Consider the following 7,616-nt stretch of genomic DNA (forward strand, 5'->3'; position numbering starts at 1 on the left):
AGGGCTTCGACAATATGATCTTTTGAGTCCTTTTCTATTTTTGATTTATAGTGAGTGATTATCATCCCTTATGAGGTTAGCTATAAGAGATGGCTTGTTAAAAGGGGTAAAGACGAGTAAAAATGTCCCTCGAATTTTGCATTTGTTATTTTCTGATGATTCTATTTTATTTGAGGAAGCGAATGCGAAGGGGACACAAATATTAAAAGGGGTTTTAAGAGAGTATGAGCAATGTTCTGGCTAATGTATTAACTTTAGTAAATCCACTATTTTCTTCATCATGAATACTTCAATGGGTGATTGGCGACTCGTATCAGGAATTTTGGAAAGATATCTTGGGTTGCCTAACATGATAGGGAAAAGGAAGAAAGCTTCTTTTCAAATTCTTAAGGACAGGTTTAAGCAGATGATTGAAAGTTGGAGTGTTAGGTACTTGTCTCAATGGGGCAAATAAGTGTTTATTAAATCAGTCTTTCAAGCTATTCCCAATTATTCGATGGTTTGTTTCTTATTGCGTAAGACATTTTGTAACAAATTGGAGAGTATTATGGAAAAATTTTAGTGGCAAGAAGGATTTGGTAAGAAGGATATACATTGGTGCACTTGGGATCGTTTGAGTGAAGCAAAGGAGATTGGGGGGTTCGGTTTTCGCAGCCTTGCAAAATTTAATGTTGCTTTGCTAGCTAAAGAAGGGTGGCGTATTATTAATTTTCCCAATTCATTATTATCTCGTGTGTTAAAGGCAAAATATTTTTCGAACTCTGATTTTTTTAATGCGAGATTAGGCAATTTACCTTCGTATACCTGGAAAAGTGTGTGGGCGGCTAGGGGTCTTCTGCAGAACAGGTTTTGTTGGAGTGTTGGTTTAGGTTCAAATATATTAGTAAAAGATGATGCTTGGCTATCGGGTTCCCCCTAACTACAAAATTAATGAACAAGTTAATACTGGAGGTTAAACTTAGTTTTTGATTTCATTGATGTAGATACTAGGAATAGAAAGTAAATCTAATTAACAGTACCTTTTCTGATGAGATTGCGTTGAAAATCTTATGAACTCCTTTGCTTGGGAAGGGATTGAAGATATCTGGGTTTGTAGGGGGAATCTTTTAGGGAATTTTCTATCTGAAGCACCTATAAACTATTACATAAAGGTACTTTTAACCCTAATTATAGACATTATGAGTCTAGGGAGCTATACAAAAAACTATGGTATCTAAAAATCCCTTCAAAAGTAAAAATTTATTTGTGGAAAACCACTTGGAATTTCCTGCCTACTTTTGTTAATCTCCAACACAGAAGGATTAGAGGAGATGTCTTGTGTCCAGGTGTCGTGGAGCAATAGAGTCCCTGTATCATGTTTCCAAAGAATGTCCTATATCAATAGAAGTTTGGGATTATTTAAATCTAAACTGGATTTTTTCTAATTTCGATATGAACGACGAAGATTGGTTTACCTGGATTTTTCGAATGAGTTCCAGTGGCCAGTGCAGATTATTTTGTTGTGCAATCTGGGGAATTTGGACAAATAGAAATCTAGTCCAGCATGAGGGGAGTCAGATTAAAGGAAAAGAAATATCGGATTGGATAACAAGACATATTGGAGAGATTGACAATTTAAAAGATAAGAAGTTTACAAGATATGTTGTTAATGAGGAATGGTGTCCGCCATTAGGTTCTGATGTCAAAGTTAATTTTGATGCAGCTTATAATCAAAGTTTGGTGAGATCTGGATCTGGAGTGGTTGTTTGTAAATCTCGAGGTTAGATTTTGGCTTCGAAACATACACTACACAAGAAGATTGCTTCGCTGTTTGCAATGGAAGGATATGCGTGCCTTCAAGCGTTGCTTTTGGCAAACCATTTGGGCCTTTCATCAGTTACCATAGAAAGAGATGCAAGAACCATTATTAAAAAAAGTCAATCGGACATCCGAGATAAATTGGAGATAGAGGCGATTATTTGGGACATACAACAGTTGAAAATGAGTTTTCATAGTATCAAGTTCAAACACATACCCAGATCTGCTAATACCCTAGCACATAGTTTAGCCACAGATTGCTTATAGAATAGAAGAGAGAGTTACCTAATTGGAAGTGTGCTGATAGTCGTTGATGATAGATTATGGGGGAGGAGGAGGAGGGAATTAGATTGACAAAAGAGGAAGAGGTAGGCTTTAGGGAGAGGAATGAATAGCAAATGGTTTTGATTTTGAAAGGCTGTTGGTTTTTGGAAACTGGTACTGACAAGTTTTGAGGGTTTGGATATTTTCTAAGGAGTGGGTGCCAACTATTTTACTGACTGGAGGAGTGGCTTGGGGCATTTCATTTTATTTGCTTTTTTTTTTTAATTTTTATTTTTTTGTGGTTTTTTTCATGGGATTCGTTTTTCTTTTTGGATTTTGTTATTCTATTTTTCATTGGATTGGGTTTTGTAGGCTATCACTTTTATGTGTTTCAGTTTTTCTGTCTAATAAAGCCCTGTCAGTTTTCTTTAAAAGAAAACAATTTATATGCAACAAATTTACAACAATAACTTATTTAAGTTCATATATTTATCAACAATTTGACTAACATCTTAGATTTTGTGAAGTATGAGGATCAAAGCTTGAAAAATTAAAATTAGACTAAATTTATTTAATCAGATATTTCAATAAAATTAGAATTCTTACTCATAAATGCGATAAATTTTATAAATAATACAAAATTATTTAAAATAGTAAACTCGGTAATATAGTAAATAAAAACTGAATATTTATTAGTATAAAAATTCCTTCAAGCTAATTGCATGAAATATTAGATGTTTATTTTTTAATTCATTAAATAATGTAATTTTTTTAATTAATATAAAGTAATATCATTTAAACTGTTTAACATAAATAAAATATATTACATGTTTTTTTTAAAATATATTAACTATTTTGATATTAAATTGTTACGCTAATAATAAATTTCAAACTTTTTTTATGTTATTTAGCTAATACTTGAATGAAAACATCTAATTTTTTACCATAAACTGACGGTTTTCTTATTCAATTAATTCGCATGTACACCAAATGGTCTCTTTTCTTTTGAATGTTAATGGATAGGGATAAGTCTTAGTTTTAAATTACTAAAATGTCCATTTTACCAAAAAAAAAAGTTATTTTCTAAAATTATTTATAGAAATGAGCTAACTTTTTTATTATTTACCGGAAAAGGTCGAATTCCCCAAAAACACATCCATGTCAGCTTGATCTCAGGTGATGTGTCAGCAAAACGCTCCTTAGGAATGCGTTTTACTCTTTTTTTAGGGTTAGGATTTTTTGCTTGGTTTAGGTTTTAGGGTTAACATTTAGGGTTTTAGAGTTAAGGTTTAGGGTTCTAAGATTTTAAGGAAAAATTAATTAAATTAGGGTTTAGGGTTTAGAGTTAATTTATTAAATTAACTTTTAATTAAAAATCAATTAAATTAGGGTTTAGGGTTTTAAAGTTAATTAATTAAATTATATTTTAGTTTTTTAAAATAATTTTGTGTTTAGGATTTTGGATTAAAATATATTAGCAATATAAAAACTTTTTATTTTTTTTTCTACAGTAGTATTTGAAAAAATAATTTTGAGAAGACGTTTCTGAACAAATAGTTTCGAAAACTCTTCAAGCAGGATGCACTGTCAGCAAAATTATTGAAAAAAGCTCCCACGTGGATGCTTTTTTTCTACAGTAGTATTTGAAAAAATAATTTTGAGAAGATGTTTCTGAACAAATAGTGTGCAAAACGCTTCAGGTAGGATGCACTGTCAGCAAAATTACTGAAAAAAACTCTTACGTGGATGTTCTTTTTATACAGTAGTATTTGAAAAAATAATTTTGAGAAGACTTTTCTAAACAACGCTTCAAACAGGATGCACTGTCAACAAAATTACTAAAAAAAGCTCCCATGTGGACACTCTTTTTCTACAGTAGTATCTGAAAAGATAATTTTGAGAAGACGTTTCTAAACAAATAGTGTTTAAAACACTTCAAGCAGGATGCACTGTCAGTAAAATTACTGAAAAAAGCTCCCATGTGGAAGCTCTTTTTCTATAGTAGTATCTGAAAAAATAATTTTGAGAAGACGTTTCTCAACAAATACTGTCTAAAACGCTTCAAGCAGGATGCACTGTCAGTAAAATTACTGAAAAAAGCTCCCACGTGGACACTCTTTTTCTACAATAGTATCTGAAAAAATAATTTTAAGAAGACGTTTCTAAACAAATAGTGTCCAAAACGCTTCAAGCAAGATGCACTGTCAGCAAAATTACTGAAAAAGATCTCCCACGTGGACATTTTTTTCTACAGTAGTTCCTATTTGGCCTTAGACTATAAATGAGCCAAATTTCATTCTCAGTTTGCATAAGTTACAGTAAGAGAAATTGAGGCTAAATTAAAATAGACACTGAAGATGAGTGAATGTATTAGTGCTGTTATTTACTATATGGTGAGGTTTGTGACACCGACAATGGCGTTATTTTTTTATCGGAGAACACAACGCGACTGGTTTTTAACCAGAATATAGATTTGATAGAACTTCTTAAAATAATTATGCGTAAAATCTTCGGAACGACGCCAATGAAAGTTTTGTCTATTAAGTATTGATTTTGTGCTTCGGTTGATCCCGTGAGATACAACTCATTCAACATCAAAGGTCCTTGTAGATTCGAAGCAATGGTACAGACTCGTCTTGCTAGTGGATCACCCTATCTTGAGTTACATGTACAATTTTCATTGTCAAATGATGTATTTGCTACTTCAACATTTACTACTGTTCAAGAGGAATACACGACCCCTACCCGACACTCCATTAGTGGGAGGCAAAACATGAAAGCACTTGTGTTTGGTGGCAATATGGAATACACAACTCTTGCATGATACTCGGTTAGTGGATGAGACATGCACATCGGTAGGTTGATGTTCGATGCTAGAAATACGTACTGGGGAATGACATCAACTTCTAGTGGTTGGCAATCCACATCTGATTGGGAATGTTATGAAACATCCACAAGAAGGGATGATGTACTCCCTATGACATCCACCGGTGAGGGGACCTCATTCGTTGCAAATAATGGTGGGTCGGATGATGAGTCTAATGTGGATCCACCTCGAGAGCTCGACCCTGATGGTGCAAAAGTTGTATTATTTCTGAACCGGAGCATGTTCCAACCGTACTTGAAGATGTTGAAGGGGGTTTAGATGAAGAAGAAGAAAATCCGCGATTCAGGGCGTACTCGCCTCCAGCCCATATGCATAATTTTGATCTAGCTTAAGATGGTGCGTTGGAGTTTCCAGATCTACCACAAAGAAGGCTTGAACGTACAAGTTTGTCATTGGATTTGGGTGAATTGAAAGTTGGTAAGGATTTTTCCAATAATGATAGTTTTCTTGGTGCATTGAAACAATATAGCATCATAAACGGGGTTAACTACAACGTGGTTAAATCTAAATTTGATAAGTTTGAGGCCAAGTGTGCAGTGTAAGATGGTAAATGTTCATGGAAAATCATGGCCTCGTTGAGGAAAAGGACAGGCTTGTGGGAGATAAAAGAGTACAAAGGTCCACATACATATGTTAGTGGTATAATATCACTAGGTGTGGTTTTTGAGTAATACTTTTATTACGTAATGTTGTATTATTTAATGTACTTCGTTGACAGATGTTTCACAAGATCATCCCGGGATGGATTCGGATATGTTAGCTTACTTAATACTACCGACGGAGAAGGAGGATCCTAGGACTTCTGTACCAGTCTCAATTGCCAATATTCGTAGCCAATTGAGGTACACACCCTCTTACAGCAAGGCCTGGATAGCTAAGCAGATGGCGTTGGAAAAGATGCATGGTGGGTGGGACACATCATATAATGAAGTGTGACAGTAGTGTCAGGTGCTCGAGAGATATATCATAGGTTACATAATAGACCTTGAAACAGCATCTGTGTACTACAACAACCGATTGTTCCGTGGATGCCAAGTGTTCAAGCGTCTGTTCTGGAGATTTAAGCAATACCGAGACGCATTTCTATATGTAAGCCATTGGTACAAATTGACGGTACCTTTATGTATGGTAGATATATCCATCGGCTATTGCTAGCTGTGGTATAGGATGACAGTGGGAGAATCCTTCCAATTGCATTTGCAATAACACCGGGGGAGTCAGCTGATGACTGAGATTTCTTTCTTTCTAGGTTAATGAGGCATGTCTGCCCCCAACCTGATATCTACGTTATATCGAATTAGGGTACTGGAATACTAGCCGCAATTAAGCGACAGGGAAGCTTATGGCATCGCACACACTATCAGTATTGGCTAAGGCACGTTGCATCCAACTACTATGGGCAATATTGATCTACAACTGAACGACAGCAAGTGAAGAACATGTGTATTTAATCTCTATTAAATTAATTTCGTTTGTAATATTCAATTTATTCTGAATGGAAGAGTGGTATGTAATTTTCGCTATCAACTTATGTTGGCAGGGTATGAGATAAGTAAGGAGTGTTTTCATGAAATGTTGGCGATTTTGCATTTAGTTAATGAAGAAGGTGTAGACTACCTCTATAACATACCTTTTGGAACAGTAGATACAAACATACGACAGCGGCCTATGATATGGTCATATGGCCTTAAACCTGGCTGAATGCATAAATTCTGTTCTAAAAGGAACGCGTCATTTGCCAATAACATCAGTTGTACGACAGACATATTTTTGTTTAGCGGCACTAATTCCAAAGCGAGTAGCGAGTTATAAAGGCCAAATGCAGGGAGGCTATGTATGGTGCCGAAGGTATTGTAAGAAATTAACAAGGCGAAGGCACAGGCCAACACCATGCACACAATATGTCATGATCGTGATAATCTATGGTTTCGTGTGACGGAGTTTGACAGACCGAACCAAGGTATTATTGGCGGGCAATATTGTTTACACTTGAGAAATAGGACTTGTGACTGTGGGAGGTTTGACGCCCTTCGTTATCCATGCACTTATGTAATTGCAGCTTGTCAGAATCTTCGTCTGGATCCCATAAGCTATGTCAATGACATGTACAAAATAGAATACATGTACAACATGTGAAGACACGTATCGGTCCCAAATGAACGTAAGTGGTCGTCTGTATCGCTTGCTCCATTTAAGTTATTATCGGATAGAGAATTGCGTCGCAAACCAAAGGGTCAACCTTGCTCGACTATAATACGTAACAATATGGATATCCGAGAAATAACCAACCAACAGAAGTTGTGCGGATGTTGTAGGAACCCAGGCCATACAACTCAATCATATCTAAATCGGAATAGCTGATAGTTGTTGTAATAAAATTATGTTGCATTATTTATATTTTATTAAAATATAAAAATATTAAAAATATTGCCTTATTCAAAAGAAGTTTTATTTTATTAAAAATATAAAAAATTTTGTACAAATATATTAAAAATATAAAAATATTAAAAATATTACCTTATTTAAAAAACTTTTATTTTATTAAAAATATAAAAAGTAAATTATAATTAAAATATTAAAAATAACTTTTATTTTATTAAATGAAACAATATAAAAAAATTATACAAATATATTAAAAAATAATGTTGGTGCCGGTCGGAATCAGTGT

General features: G+C 34.3%; 1 long non-coding RNA gene across 2 annotated transcripts; it reads right to left on the bottom strand.

Moving 5' to 3' along the window:
• Positions 1-750: 750 nt before the first annotated feature.
• LOC108468020 (uncharacterized) lies at positions 751-2,321 on the bottom strand. Of its 2 annotated transcripts, XR_001868954.2 has the most exons (5): positions 2,083-2,321; positions 1,635-1,866; positions 1,455-1,533; positions 1,020-1,347; positions 751-919 (listed from the first exon to the last, which is right to left on the bottom strand). It is a non-coding gene; the product is annotated as an uncharacterized LOC108468020 (long non-coding RNA). The 2 variants fall into 2 exon arrangements; XR_001868953.2 differs by lacking the exon at positions 751-919 and having other exon boundaries at positions 947-1,347; positions 2,083-2,320.
• Positions 2,322-7,616: the final 5,295 nt, after the last annotated feature.

This window comes from Gossypium arboreum, chromosome 8 (genome assembly GCF_025698485.1).
Source record: "Gossypium arboreum isolate Shixiya-1 chromosome 8, ASM2569848v2, whole genome shotgun sequence".
Taxonomy (NCBI): Eukaryota; Viridiplantae; Streptophyta; class Magnoliopsida; order Malvales; family Malvaceae; genus Gossypium; species Gossypium arboreum.